The sequence below is a fragment of the Glandiceps talaboti genome, chromosome 9 (assembly GCF_964340395.1).
Source record: "Glandiceps talaboti chromosome 9, keGlaTala1.1, whole genome shotgun sequence".
Taxonomy (NCBI): Eukaryota; Metazoa; Hemichordata; class Enteropneusta; family Spengelidae; genus Glandiceps; species Glandiceps talaboti.
The window spans coordinates 15,967,941-15,985,207 of record NC_135557.1 but is presented as its reverse complement, the minus strand read 5'-3'; the positions used below and the strand labels follow the sequence as shown (position 1 = coordinate 15,985,207).

Here is a 17,267-nt window from a genome sequence, read left to right as displayed (position 1 = left end):
TCTGGTGTGGATAGCTCCTTTCAAGACAGTAACAACCCGCAACAAGTCTCTTGGCTATCATAAACCACAATATAGCTCATCGTGAAAAATCTATCTCTTTGCGGCAAATGTACAACACACTCCCCTCCTGGGGATAATTTTTCAGAAATAGCATAAAAATAATCTGAGTCGTGAGAATGGAACTGCTGTGTATTTTGCATGAAATCAACCTATCCTAAGAGTCAGTTTTATTTTTATACATTTGTAGTTAGTCAGTAATTACAGGAAATGTAATTTCCTTAGCCCCAAGACTTGTATTGCCATTGGTCTTATAGTTATACATGTACTAACCCAGGTACATCACCGTGACAACTTTCTGGGCTATACTTTCCCACACTTCATTCAAAACTCACGCTAATCTCAAGTCCAATTTCATGGTTCTGCTTTTCAGATATTTTCATAAATGTTTTCTTTACTCAATTATACTAACATCTATTTGTTCAGTCAATGTTTACACAGCCATACTATATTTATTCATTCAGCTAGGGGGTTATTGCTACATTTATATATTTTTTCAGGTTTATGTACTTTAGATTCATGTAACCAAACTGTCAAAACAGTAAACATTACTACCTATGAACCATGCAAATCTATCAAAATACACCTATGTAAAAAAGAACTCCAAATATTAGTTTAGTCCAGAGACTATATTTGCAGTTTCATCACCGGAAGACTACCTTGTGGTTCGGCAGGTTGGCTTGAGATAGTGAAGCCATGACAAATCTCGAGGCTAATATTAGCTAGTAATCTCATGCTTTGCAACATGGTAATAAACAAGACCTTGGCTCTTTTTTCAAAAGGTTTTCTCGATCAAAAGCTGAGAATGACAGTACTACTGGTGAGCAGCAAGCTCTTGACAGCACCTTTGATGCAATGTGAAGTTTCGTCGCTTTTAAGATTAGTGGAATTGTTCGAGGGTGTAACAACTACCCTAGAATCAAGCCTTCTCCATATGTACATATAAATTGGTAAATATATACAAAACCATGGAAATATCAAAATGTGTACAACTGTTCAAAAAATATTCATGGGAAAATTACTAAACACTTCAATAGGATTTTAAGCTGTCTATGTAATTACATAGTCTAGTTCCTATACGGTATCGTTACGATTTCAACTTTTAGTTAGAGACCATGTTTGCATCCAGACTATTAATTTCAGTAAATATAAATTACCTATGAACTTTATCAAAATATTAAAAAGAACTCAATTATCTACGTTTTGTTTGCCACAGAGTAGCATGAATCAAAATACTGAACTCCAATGTGTAGTTTGGTAAAAAAAAAAATTAACTCAGGAATTGATGGGAAGAGGAAGCAATCAAAATGAGTACATGTTTTCAAATATTTATTGGTAAAATTATACAGCAATATCGACCAATAAATGTATGTTTGTTCAGAGTTTTCAACAACTCCATACATACACACAATGCATTCACTGCCGGCTTCCGTTTCTGTACATTCATTCCATTTCTATAAAGTGAACCATTTCGATACCACTCTGTTAATGTACATATAAATTGTGTTTATGTTATTGAGTTGATAATGTTTTCATAGTAAATGATTTCATTGTTACGGCATTCAGCTTTAAGCTAGCCTTTATTCATGTATACTATCACACTTCGTCATGAATCGATCTTGTGCTCCATTCAAGTTTTTTTTTTATATTGTACTGAATTCATGTGAGTAGTCTGTTGTTCATTTTACAGCAGTTAGACCACAATGTTCATTTTCACAGTGAGTGTATACTAGCGTCGGTTAAACTTAGCTGGCAGTGACTGGGTACGTTTGAATTCAGACTGTAGTGAATTTCCAGGAGTGTATGAACAATGTTCTTAGATAAGAGATGGAGAATGGAGAGAGTAGAGAGAGGGAAATAGGGGGGAGAGGAGGGGAGGGGAGAGGGGGAGAACACAGGAGGGAGAAGGGGAGAGGAAGGGTAGGGGAAGGGAGAGAAGAGTAGAAAAGAAGAGAGATATGCATTTGCAGGATAGAAGTAATTCTCATATTGTGAATACCCATGCCTACAGGCTATAACAGATTATGAACTGATGTAAATGTTCTATCCTCATTGACTTCTACATGTACATGTACTAGTGTGATGTCTTTGAGCACACTAACAGTGATTGAATGAGAAGCCGACAATGAGACGTCAGTTCAACTTAAATGAAATGCACAGCTTCCACTGTGACTTTGTAAAGTTTTCACTGAACCCTATCTCAGGTCAGGGACCTCTTAAAGTGATTCCACTTACTAGATTGGGTTGCTGGTGGCCAAATGAATAGCTTGTAAGTTGTACACATTTCACTACAGTCTAGATTCAAACCTACCTAAGTGTCAGCTAATAAAGTTGATTCAATATTAACCTGGTCTAAATGTAAGAAAGATTGCTCAGTTTGACCATAGTCAGTGGATGGTCTCCCCTCCACTGTCTATGGTTTGACCATATCATACAAGTTGGCCCAGTTTCTATACTGTGCTCTTTCCCGACGCTTTACCACTATGGCACTGCTCAATATCAACAAATTTCCTCATTGTTTGGGGAATATTATATTCCTGTTCCCCAATTATGTATTTAGTACTACAGATTTCACTTCTTTTTTTCTCTGTTTACAGATCATACATCTACAGTTTAGCAATATGATAGTGACAAAGGTCAGATAAATTAGGTGCGAGAAAAGCAGTACTGTATTACTTCATGTTTCTTTAACTAAGCATTTGCAAAACATCGATAAGAAACTTCTGCAGGTAGTGTACATGTTTGTATTTATCTTGTTCACATGGCAGCATCAGGCCTATGAATGCATGAACAGTGGAGAAGTAACATAATTTGACATTGCTAGTCAGTCTGGCATGTTGCTTGACTCTTTTGTCGGCACTACCCGACCTATAAGTGTTCAATTACATGTGGGACGTTGATTCCACCTGACACCTTGCCGACTCAACTAAATTAACCTTACAGGCACCACACCAGGCTAACACAAACGGCATGCATTTCCCTGGAGTCATCTTGAATGACACCTCATACAATGTATAGTGTGTAACATACACCCTTCATTACCGTCGCTATGGAATGTGTAAGTTCTCTTTTGGAAGAAATCAGAAGACAAACGTGCTGTTGCTAAGAATATTTCTCTTGCCTTGAATTTCAAAACTTGCCGCAAGGTCTACCCGCAGTAGGTATCCGACTATGAAAAGTTTTGTTGTGTTTATCCCTGAGCAGAAATAAATATTTTTCACACATTTTATGTAGACCCTCCCATCGGTATGGTCAGTAATTCTCAAAGACAGACTCTAAGAGTCTCAGAAAGAAAGGAGAAACCTTACTCTATCGTTTAAAGGACTGCAATGAAATGTTTACAAAATAACAACCACCCCACATCTCGAAATCCAGACTCGTCTAAGAAATCTCAAATATCATTATACTCAAAAAGTATTATTTGGAAATTATCTAACATATTTGTCAAGTTCTTGTATAAATACATTTTTTCAAACAAAAATGTATGCAAAGTGATGCCATTCTCGCAAACCAGAGCTGTTATTTCTTCCGTGATACTATGAAATAACAACTATAGTGCCCGTCTTGGACGGTGTCGTAAATGAGGGTGTCGTTTATGACGATGAGTGCTGCAGGGTATAACAATATTTTTTTAAAATACAATTTTATACATCTCATATTAATACCATAATCAGGATCACTAAAAAAATATAAAAAATACAAAAGGAAATTCTTATAATTCTGAAATTACGTGAATCATTTTTGTCACCGAAAATTCTCGCACAAACCGGTTCAAAACAAGTTTTCAACAGACTGTAAAGTACTGCAGGGTATAACAATATTTTTCAAAAATAATTTCACATCTCATATTTCCACCCCTTTGGAATTGGAGCAGTATACATTTTATGTAGTATTTGCACGACATACATTTTTTGAAATTAGATTCCGTTGATGATCTTATCAAATAAGACATTGATGTACAACAGAATGTAATGCAAGTGTTGAAAATATTTTAGATAAATATAAAGTTTCATCCTGTCAGGAAATATGTCATTTCTACAAATGCTCAATTTTTGTTTTGAAAAATGACAAACTTAGGTCCTAACAAAAAAAAATTATGTGGTTCCGATTGCGCTATATTTTAGAATAGGTGGGGTAGGTAGATTTTTTATTTTATTTTTTTGAACATATTTTTTTTTCATATGTGAGTGTTTAGTTCAGGTTTTTTGTTGTTTTCCATATGGTCTCTGTGTTATTGGTTTCTTCCTATCAGATGTACAGCCATTATAGATTGGAAGAACAGTTTTATATTGTCTTTTTATTTAAGTTGATGTCAGTTTCCGCATCTATCATTTCTCGCGAGACTTCACAATTTTCGTGATTTTATTTACCTAGTTTTTCGGCAGTGAAAAACTACAAATGTAGGTGGGGTCAGGTAACCAGAACCAAACAATTTTTATTTTTAGGCTTTACATTACCAAAAGCCAGCAGATTTGTCAAACTGAATCCAAAATGTATTTTCTACACATTCAGCCCTTAGGAATCCTAATAATATGCAATATTGTCATATTTTCAGTAGAACGTAATGCTGAATATGTCAATATTTCTATATTTTAAAATAATTTTGAATAATCTTTTTATTTTTAACACAATACAACTTCTCAAATTTAACATTTTTACCAACTTAGCTATCCTATTTCATTTCAACACATAGCTGAATTTGATAATATTTTTTTTTTAAAAACAACAATTTTTAATATTTTGTATATTCATATACCTTTTTAAATCTAACACTTCTCATAACTACAATATTATATTTTCAATTGAACACATAGCAATGAAGGCAGAGTAAAATAATATTTTCATATTTTTTGAAATATGAAATATTAATATTTACAATCAATCGTAGCATTTTCACAATAATTTTATTTTGACTTAAAATACTATTATTACAAATAAAACGTCAAATTTCAGTAAAAACAAGAAGACAAGAAATCTAAAGAATTGCTCAGGACAACAGTATTTTGATTAGGTCAACCTTTTGGGGGTGTTTATGGTTTTTGTGGGTGTTTACGTTTTTTGAGCATTTACATATTTTTGGGGAGGGAGAGAGCTGTTTATGGTTTTCTTTGGAGGTGTTTATGGTTATGGGGGATGGGTAGGGAGGTTGTTTATGGTGTTTTTTTTGGAATTAAGTTATAGTATTTACATGTATATATATACATATTATCATCTATAAATGTGTGTAAGAATTGTATGGCGAGTCTAAAATGTTGATTCAAGTAGAAAACATGCTGACAAACCTATAATATCACAGGGAATAATAATATTTTCATATTTCCACCCAATGTAACACCTGTGCCTACACATATACACCTGTATGTACCAACTTCACATTGTTTCATATTGGACCTAAATCTTGACACCAAAAGAAATTTAACAAACCAGCCAAAAGAAAGCGATCCAATAAACATAAAATACCACAGGGAAATTGGCATCCCAATATTTTCATATTTCCACCTCCATACAACACCTGCATCTACACTTAGTACACCTGTAGGCAACAATTTCATAACGTAACCAAAACAGTCCAATTAAGACATGTAACACAAAGGAAAGCAAGTTGACAAACAAAACACCGAAGGAAAATAACAATACTTGTCATCATTAGTCTGAGTGGTCTCTATCACAAATACATCTACTTTAACTTGAAGTGTACGTTAAAACAACAAGAGAATGCAAGTTGTTGATTTTAAGACCATCTCTGCTGGGCTCTATGTCAACTAACTACTGATTCATCTATTTGTACTGCCATTACAAACTACAACCTATAAAGGGTCATCAAAGACACAGCTTCAAATATTAACCCGACTACTTAGTCATGCTACAGGCTTGTTGTAACATGCATGTCAACTAAATACTGCTAACTAGGGTAATGATCTTTACTCGCAATTATGTTCTAATCTTGCCTCAGGTGATATATTTGTAGTTTCAAGAAGAACAATACGATGAATCACATTATTATTTTTTTGTTTCAAACTAGAATTGTTCTAATGAGCTCTCCTGTTCTAATTTACCTGTGTTTTTGTTAAATTTGGTACGCTGACAAAATCTACCTGAGTTCATCACCAAAGTTATGCATTCAATGAATACTACGCCAATTTTACCATACTCCCCCTTTCTGTTACGGAGGTTCCCCAACCTTAGCAAAAAACATTGTATGGAATGCGTTAATCATATTCTCACTACATTTTATAAGTGAAAACAAGTGAATTTAGTTGAGTGAGTTATCATCAATTGTTGCAGAGAGAATTGGTGGTTTTTGTCAAGCCTAGAGATAGCCAAGTCTCTGGGCTGGGTAAGACAAGGCCAATATGTGGAGTTAGATAGCCGAGTATCTGGGCCTATGACAACCACGGATATCAGGCTACAATTACTAGGAATGGAGACTGGGTTCTGGGCTAAGAGGACCCTCTGTCAACAGAAACACAATGGAAATATCTGAAATTTTTACCACTTTAACAGACATTGATTTTTATCAGCATGTACACATCATGATTGTGTTCAACAAGAATGTGTCACTCTCAATAATTGATTGAAAATATTCTGGCTATGTGTAGGTAGTTTTATTAATGTTTACTTGTCAATTGGTTAGCTCTATATGTACTACGAAAATACAGACAGGGGAGGGCTGAAAGGCAAATAGGGGAGGAGAGATAAAAAGTGAGGGACAGTTTGAGGAGAGTCTAGTTCCTATACAGTATCGTTACGATTTACATCTCCCCAGACAGATCAAGTCTGAGAGACTGACAAACACAAACGGACAGATACATACGGACAGACAGATAGACACAGAGACAGAGTGAGTTAAGCCAAACATACAGAAAGACTGACTAACACAGACAAACACTGATGGATACTTGACAGACAGACACTCACATACACACACATACACATACATACATACATACATACATACATACATACACACACACATACATACACATACATACATACATACATACATACATACATACATACATACATACATACATACATACATACATATATACATACATACATACATACATACATACATACATACATACATACACACACACACACATACATACATACATACATACATACATACATACATACATACACACATACATACATACATACGTACATATGTACGTACGTACGTATGTATGTATATACATACATACCATAGACAGACAGGCAGAAAGTCTTGAGGAATAGATAGGCGAGAGCAGAGGAGGGAAAGAAGAAGAGGACACACAGAGCAAAGAGAGGAAACTGTCATTTGATGCTACTTGCGAGTGAGTTGAGAAGAGGCTGTAGCCCAAATTAACTACAGTCCTAGAGTCTAGGCTAGTAGAGCACTATGGACACTTGACCAACAATAGACCTAGCTGTCTGTCTTGTACTAGGATTAGTGTCCAACTGTTGGGAAGTGGCACCAAACGACCTTCTCCACACACCTGAAGACAACTGAAGTATCTTGGATGGCCTCTCAGTGCGCTCTGTTTACTTTCTCTCAGTGTATGAATTAACCTCTTGACACAGTAAAACCCTCATCTCATGGTCTGTGTCTACCTGAGAAGTTACATTTATGTTAGGAACGTCTTTGTGTTCTCACAGCTGGCCTCAGAATTGTGCGGCTATTGCTTCAAGAGCTATGAAGCTCTTGACATGGTTTATTTCCCATAATGCCTTGCTATAGTGTACAGCAGGCCTCTACTAGTACTAAACCAGATTTGCCCATTTCAATGGCTCTATTTTACCACAGTCCCTCTACTGTGATGAGGTTGAACATTGCAGGGTATATGTGAAAATAAGCCATAGCCTTTAGATTAAGCCTTAGACTAGGCTATCTGGCATGACATCCCAGCAAATGACATTGTCAATACATAGCTATTACACATAAAAGTCTCCAGGCTAGAGCTGATCTAGCATACTGTATGTATCTAGAATATTTACATGATTTGTACTATCTCAGAGGTTCTATCATAGACCCTACAGGACTATCAGGAATCCATAAACCTCAGTGCAACATCTTAGGAGCTAATAGGTTCTCCACAGGAAATGCTTTGTTTATTTTGTTTACTTACTGTATCTCTTGTTTACTTTCACATCAGTGAAATGTGTCACTGCTAATCAGTTTTGTAAATTTTAACAGGTGTGAAGTGCCAATCATTGCACAGTTATTGTTTTCAGAACATCTATGCTTGATCTGTGACTCAGTTACACTCATTCGCTATCCAGCTTTCCCTGATGTTTGTTAATGTATTACAGCAGAGTGTGTAACAGTTTCAATTTTGTAATGAGCCTCACACCCAAAAGTGACTGTGAAGCCTTGAAGTTGAAGGGGTGTAGCAGTCACAGGTGCAGTAAGTAGACAGTCTACAGAACATCAAAACATGTACAGAATAAATGATATTGTCATATGATGTCATACATAGGTAATCTTTTACACCCACACATCAAGGCAGCCATGTTGTTAGTTCAGGCTAAAACTCTGACTACTACTATTTGAAACCGAACCTTAATTTACATAATGCAACTTTGAGTCCTTCCAGTTCAATCTGGACCAAATTCACTCGTTGTGAATTGTGGCACACAGCAACTATACTTTTTCTTTGATTATAAAAATTTCCAAAAAACAACCCCTAAAAACTTTTTTTCCAAAAAAAAGTTAATTCCTGAGCAGAAGAATTATTGATTTACATGTATTAGATGACTCATGAAAAGAAAACCATGGGTGTTACTATAGTCTGCCCACAGGAGAGGTCAAGGGTCAGTGATGACATCATCAGAATGTTGCTTATTGTTATTTCCTCTTTGTTTGACTGGATCGATACGGATTTGTCACATTTTAAGTACTTAAATGGGTCTTTTTATGAAAACTAAAGGCTACACGTTTGAGTAACAATGGCTGATACTTCAACTTACAAGGTTAAGTTGTGAAGCCAGTCATTCACACTAACAATTTTAAACAGGAATCTCCTGGGGTCCTGGACTTGAGGGGTAGACATGTGGTTTGGCGCTAAGAAACATTACAACAACAGCAGTACACAGGTTGTTTTTGAGGATGTTTTAGAACATGGGAACAGAAAGGGAGAGAGAGAGGGGAAGCTGGTCAAATTTACAATATTTGAAACTGGCATTGTGCATTTGTTTGCAAGTGTACTTGGTATTTTGTTTCTAAATTTGTACCATACCACACTTTCTGTTAGTGTGTGTAGCGTAATAAAGATTGATTGATTGATTGATTGATTGATTGATTGATTTCTGAATTTGGTAACTGAGAGGGGTTCAGGAATCCGATAAAATTTACAATGTTTTATAAGATTCTGTGTGTTTGCATTTAGGTTGTAACAGTAACGAAGATATGAAATCGTAATCTTTCTACACATTTGAAGACAAGTTTGTCTGGAATTTGTGGAAGAAAGTCAGAATGAGATTCAATATATTGTTCCACCAACATAACTCTTCTGAACAAAGAATTTAGCCATTTTCATTCACTACTAGTTGATTTTATTTGTTGTTGTTGTTGTTGTCTCGATGCAACCTGTGGTATTAAATCATCTCATACTACTTTGCAAGAGAGATCTTGAGATTTGATGCCAGGATAGTACTAGACAAGTTTTAGCTAAGTAAATGCCTGTTTTTGAATTTAAAAAAGTTGATGAAAATACTTCTTGCCAAGACTTGTTCTAGAATTCAAAGTGCCTGTTCAAGACACACTGGCTCTAAAGAACAATCAACACAAGTCGCTTAATGACAATATAATGAAGTGTAATTAGGAAAAGACCGGACTTCAGGTTGGATACATTTTAGACCGTGATGTACATGTACATGCAAAATGACAAATTACTGTTATGTAATTAAATCTGGTCTAATCCTGCTGAATCATCAAAAGTGTTGTTTGTTCTCTGTTCTTTGAAAACTATGTATTGTTCCTGTATCTGTATGTGATGTATGGATACCTGATTTTAAACCCAATCTTTAGAAACTGTCAGTGATTTCGGACTTCGTTGTTTTGTCTCCGCGTGTACAATAAATCACAAAACACAGATTTATGGTCGGTTAGCTCCAAAACAATATAGACTAAATTACCAATTGCACTTCTTCAGGGTTATGTAACCAAATCCTTCTGAGTCATCAGCTGTATTGTTTTCCCTGTCATTCCTTTTTTAAAAAAAATAATGTCTTGTACATCTCCATTTCGTTCACCGAAAGACATGCCAATCTGTCTCCAATGTAGTTCATCAGAATCTGTTCAGTGTATTGAATCCGAGACACTGGCTATCTGTGTTAAGTGTCATTCACTATCACATCAGCCAAGCCAGTATATTGAGTCTGATAGCCCAAATCCCCATGCTAATAATTTGTACCCTGTATGCATCTTGAGTTCTCAAAGCCTGCATGTCGTATGTTACTGCCTGGAGTTGATTTTTGAACATATGTCCTGCATATTGCAATAGGTCTATAACCAAAATCAACAATAAACAAATGGTCTATGCTCAAATAGTCAAGCCATCCTTCATCGAATCTTAAAGATTTCTCTTTCATTTGACCAGACAGGGTTAGAGATCATTCAATACCACATTGGCATTTACAATGCAGACTAAGGCTGTAGTTCTGGTAGTCTTGTACATGAAACAGTTTTGATTTTCTACGATCTCTTTTGAGAGAAAAGTACGACATTTACATCGCCCACTTGTTCAATGCTATGACTCATAAATCCTGTAGTTGGCAAAAAACGAGAGGGAAGTACTTCGACAAACGCAATATCCTTGTTACTCTTTTTATTTTTGTATGAATTGAAAGCACAGGCCACAGGGAACAGGCAGTGTTGTTTGGTCACTTAAAAACAGAGGCCAGGGGGAATGGCAATGTTGTTTGTTGCATGAATTTCCAGATGGCCTTGGAAGTTGACTGATATCGGACTCCAAACATGATGTGCCTTAGGGACACTTCCTTAAGAATCATCAACCTCTGGTTTTAATCCCTTTACTTCATGACATTTATGATTTACAAATCTGTATGCTTCGATTCAAAACACGAAATATTGTAAAATATCATAAAAATTTTAATATTTCCGACAAATTTTGGTAAAATCTGCTACTTACAGTTTTATACTCAAATTTCAGTCAAAAATCGAAATAAATTTACAAAAATATTTTGAAAAGAGACAAATTTTTTTGTGAGAAAATTAGTAAAATGGCAGACAAATGGCCGAGATTTTTCTAGCTGAAGACAAAAGCCTAAATTAGACTGTCTTCTCGTACTACCTGAATTTGACCCTGACTTAGTAAGTTTTACTGACTGCTAGGAGATATGAATATACCTAGAGAGTCTACTCCCTATGCAGAATCTACACCTCCACTCCATTGTCCTAAACCATAGCCTCTTTTACGGCACAGTCCAAAATGCACTGCCACTCAAACGTTGGCATCCAGACTAGAATGTAGTACCATACTCATGATACTTACACATAGGCTTACATGTTTTTTACATTAAATATGCAAAACTCTATTTGTCTCAGTTAATGTGTTGTTTAGTTCCACTTTTAATTACAATTGATCTGCTAAGTATACATACATGTAGACTGAGTGATTAATTGACTATTGTTTTAGATTTGGTATGTAAGGCACTAACACTACTTGTGTATAGAAGACAAAGACCTTCTACATGTACACCACCAAAGGGTATACGAAGCCTTACAAATAACATGATACAGGCTCTTTAGCACATCTCCTAGTCTAGTTCCTGACACCATATTCTGTATTACAATGTACTTCATCACTATCCCAGTCTAGTTAAGGCCCTGATGAAAGGCATTAATTATGGTTCAACCCCACGGTTAGCAGAGCACGAACAGCGCATGTTAGTAGTATTACAGTAATGCATCACAAATTGACGGTCTGTCGATCGTCACCGCTCATTCAGACTAGGATAGATATAGACTGGGATAGTGATGAAGTACATTGTAGTACGGAATACAGTCCCTGTCAGGAACTAGACTAAACGTCTTCTACATGTAGCATATGCATGTAGAGACTTGGCTATCTGGCTTGATGATACTGTAGTCAGGATATTAAACCAGATAGCAAGTTGGTTTTACTATCTTAAGAAGCTCTCAAGATGCTCTTCATTAACTCTTGAGAAAGTAAAACCAAGATACAATGTAAATCTCTTAGCAAGGGTTACAGTTGTCCTCTCTAAGACCTTGGTGTATTACTTACACTAGAGTTGGTCTCAAGTATTTTGTGAAGAACGTTTCAATCACGAAGAAACTGCATGTAGAAATGTTTCGAAAAGTTTTGTCTCAAACTTCAACCTTGTAAGATACAGATTCACTTTCTTACTATAATTACGAGACAAGATATAACAAACAAACATTTTTGTGAAAACAGTTTAGTAAAACTGGTGTTCTTGGGCAAATAAAGTCTTCAGCATTGTCAAACTTTTGTATCCTAAATTGAGTCAACCTTCCGATAATTGTACATGTACATGTATATATCATATGCGCTGTTGTACTGACTGTTACTATGGCAACCACTGGCTTTGACCTAACGGTGACCCCATCCCTTCTTCAAGGCATCTTTTCCAGTCTGGCACACAAAATATGAGTCCTAATTTATTCTACGACACGTTTGAGAAGTTTGAAAGAAGACCGCCCAGATTGCAGTATGTAATGAAGGGTAAGTGATTTAATAGCCTGGATGGGTACTCGGCATGTGGACATAATTTCTAGAATACATGTACCAGATTACAATCTGGTATTTTGAAATATCAATCACATGCAACTTGCAAGCTGTCTACAGTGAAAATCTAGGTTTTTAAAAGGTTACATATGTAAGTAGTTGACATAAGAAATATGTGACTAACTTAACTTAAAATTGAATCTACGAAATGAATTAAGACAACATCATTCTAAGTTTACACAAATATCTGACACAAACGTTTGAAATCCTTTAAATGCTTTACCACGTTTACTTAAGTTAAAATCAGATTCATGAAATAAATTAATCCTCTTTCTCCCAAGGTGGTGTTATTTGTAAACAAGTAATTAGTAGTTGGAAGGATGAGGATTGAGTTCATATTATCCCCCCCCCCCCACCAGACACTTTCAAGCATGTTATCTCCCCACCCCCACCTTCAAGCATGTTATCCCCCTCAAGCATGTTATCCCCACTTTCAAGCACGTTACATGTATCCCCCCACCATCAAGCATGTTATCCCCCCCCCACCACATTCAAGCATGTTATTCCCTCCTCACCTTCAAGTTCAAGCATGTTATCCCCCCCCCCCACCTTCAAGCATGTTATCTCCCCCCCCCCCCCCCCCCCACCCAACCTTCAAGCTTGTAAAAAAATTTGACACAAAAAAAAATTTGAATACCTTTAATGTTAAGGAGTACTTACTATGGTACATGTACACAAGAAATAATGCAAGTTAAGTCATTTTAAATCCAAACTGTGCTATGAATTTTATTAATATTAATTTTTATCCACTTAAAACTTTCACAAGTGTGCAAGCATTTTTTTTTTTTTGGTTCTTTTAAATGTCAAGTGCTAATACTTACTTACACTAGAAATGATGAGAATAAAGGCATGTAATATTGAATCTGTACGATGAATTTTATTAATATTAATTTCATTTATCCATCTAATACTTTACCACAAGCGTACAAGCCTAAGTTGTTTCGGGTAGACCTTTAAATGCCAAGTTCTGGTACTTACTTACTTACACTAGAAATAATATGAATAAAGTTATTAAAAATCAAATCTGTGCTACGAATTTTATTAATATTTATTTTATTCATCCACTTATTATCTTAAAACTAGTATGCAAGCATTAAATGTCTGATATCAAGTGTTTGTTTCTTTGAATATCAAGTATCGGTACTTACACAAGAAATCATGTGACTATAAAAATTCACTTAAAATCCAATCTGTGAGATGAATTTAAATAAGGTGTCAACTTGTATCTTATCTTCAGCATACAACTTACAAGCATAAATATCAGACACAAAATTTGAAGCCTATTTTTTCAATACATAATAAATATCATACCTCAAGCTCTAATTTTAGTTTGTTTTTCGATGTTTAGTTGGTGGTGTGTTTTTTTTGAGGGGGGGGGGGGGGGTTGCACTTGAAGGATAATGGGCCCACCTTCCATGTGATAACAAGTTTGCTCTGGCTAAATCATAGTAAATGCCTCTCATATAACCACATTATGAACTGACCTGATCAACTTTATCCTATATTCCAATATCACTAACCCAAATACCACAGTCTCCTTCACTTACCCGTATCTCACTTCTAAAGGAGCCATGGTAAACATACTGCTAATCTACTGCTATCCATGGAATAGAATCTCAAGATCTCTCTTTTAATCAAGTGTTATCTGTGGCATCAAGACCTCTCTCATAGTCATAGGGTGAAGAGGATTTGATACCACAGGTAAATCTAGACTATGGTGACACAACATACATATTGAAAGCTAGAGTTCTTCAGTCTTTCTAAGCTAGATTGAAATCTCTCGAGAGACTGACAGGAACTCAGTTCAATGTGACAACAATACTTGGGTATAATACAGGACGTGTAAAGCTGTTCTCCACAAGGACTTAACTTTTGTCAAGGAATAATATCAGGGACAGACGCACATCACGTTTTTAATGAAAGTGGGAGGAGAAAATAGAACAAGACTCTGAAACTGGGTCGCGCAGAAATTCCCTGTTGTTCAACGACAGAATGACTACTTCAGTTGAAGTACATTGTAAAAGTAGTTAGTACAAAGCAACATTGCCAGACAAAAGTGGCGTTCATTTTTATTCTGGGTAACAATGAGATTCATAGACATTCGGTTCACAGGAACTACATCAATTACTTTACTATATACCTAAGTACAGGATCATGAACAATCAGGCAAAACGCCAAAGAACACACGCTAAGATCATACTAGGTACAAAACAACATTGCCAGGCACGAGTGACGTTTGCTTTTTATTCAGAATAATACTCCGATTCACTGTAGTTCAGTTTGTGAGTGTTTTAGTTCTCAATTACTTAACACCTTCCTTGTACTAAGTTGTAGTTGCAATCAGACCAAACACGTACATCAAAGAACACGCACTCAGATCATAGTTGGCACAAAACAACATTGCCAGACACGAGTGACGTTTGGTTTTTATACAGAACAATAGAGTGATTCACAGTCCTTTGCTTGAGTGTTATCCTTCTCAATTTCAATTACCTCACCACCTTACATGTAGTGTGTGCTGATCACTTGCAATCAGACAAAACATGTATGCCAAAAATTCAATACTTAGATCAATCGAGATACAAACAACATTGCTAGACAACAAGTGATACTCGTTGAGTCGTTTTTATTCCGAATAGCAATGTTATTCATTCATTCACAGAGGTTCAAGTCACTCAATAATGCATGCTAGAGAAATTTCCATCTTACATGTAAGTACACGATCTTTCAATAACATCGTAAAGAATACAACTTTTAACCTGCACAGTGGACAAGCAAGAGCAAAGTCCCACATGACTGGATTTTAGACTAGCACAAAAAATACATTTATGTCACCTGACACCTACTGAGAATGATCTAACTTCTCTACGGAGATGAAATCTACAAACTCACAAGATGTGGTTCAGGGAAAATATATATGTATGAGTGTTTAGGGAGAACCTCACACAGAAGGAAAAAGCCGACACAGATGGAAAAACCGGCAGCCATATGTCTACTCCTGAGACTGATGTTCCACAACATGGGATCAAATATTTGGTATCTGGAAATCATTTTGTTTGTTGAAAAACGTTTGTCGGCAAATATCTCATTTTCAACAAGTAATATAAACACCCTATAATTATGACGCAGTTGATCAATCAGCTCTACTGTATAACACTCTACTTACTGTAAGTCGGACAAAGCAAACTGAGCAGTTACATGAGTATTTTACACCATTTCACTCCGACAACAATATTGTACACAAGAAACAGTTCGTTCAAAGTCAAAATTACTTGGTAACTTTCTGTTCAGGCAAGTGCTCCACTATAGATTCTACTTCTGGAAATCACTAATCAAGAGAAATTGATTATTGCATGCTTTTCCTTTTTCCCCAAAAAAAGTTTCATAGAAAGAGGTTCCAGGCTTACATGTAGAAACACAAAGAATGAAAGTGTATCAACAAGAATTTGTATAATCAGAAAGATGCCGAAAAGAATAACCAAAGCAAATGTTACTAATAAGTTTTCATTTTCTCTCCAAAAATATTGTGTATGTAGACATCCCAGGCTTAGAAACTGATGGATGACATAAAATCTTTATAATCAGTCTGTTGTCGAGAATCAATACCCACATAAACATTAATAAAAAGTTTTCATTTTCTCTCTCAAAATAAATTCTCATGAAATTCCAGGCTTACAAACATCATCATTTCAAGAACTTGTTTATAGGAGATTGTCTACGAGTCAAACTTTAAACACAAACATTTGTAGAAAAAAAAATTATTTTCTCTCCCAAAAAAATTATTTTCTCTCCCAAAAAAATTTCCAAAGAAGTTCCAGGCTTACATACATTTGTACTGAAGGGTAAATTGTCTTTACACGAACTTATGTATATTCAGTATATACATACTATTGAAGGTTGTTTAGAATCAATACAGACTTACAGGTCCACATCACTTTGTCAAATAATGCTTGAAGCATTTCAATCACTGTAGTATAATTGCATTGTATGTTATTTTATGGGGTTATGGGAACCAGTCAAACAGTATGCCCTGGGGTAGTAAAACTGTAGGCCTTCACAACATGTGTGCTATCACTTATGTTTAGTTAGAGATCACAGCTCTTGATGATATTACAATTTTATCCCTTTTCAGTGTGTGTACAAAACAATAGTTGATAATTCAGCTGATACAACAGGAAACCCAAAACAAACTGATCTACAGGGATTTACAATTAAATAAACATTGCCAACTTGTACAACAACAGCCCTGCTTTTCTCTTTACTCAAAAGCACTTGACTGGCCATCTTTATTATGACCATATCTTCAAATATATTTTGGTAATAGTCATGAAGTGTTTTCCAATATTCAGTATTTTTCCACCATATTAGATTATCCCAGAATTCCCTGCTGTGTCAAAGGTCATATCATGCACACTTAAAGAAATTTTCATGTCA

General features: G+C 35.6%; 1 protein-coding gene across 1 annotated transcript in view; it reads right to left on the bottom strand.

Annotated features, from left to right (window-relative positions):
• LOC144439868 (nephrin-like) overlaps positions 1-17,267 on the bottom strand; it is a 41,651-nt gene that overhangs the window by 12,195 nt on the left and 12,189 nt on the right. The window lies entirely within an intron of this gene.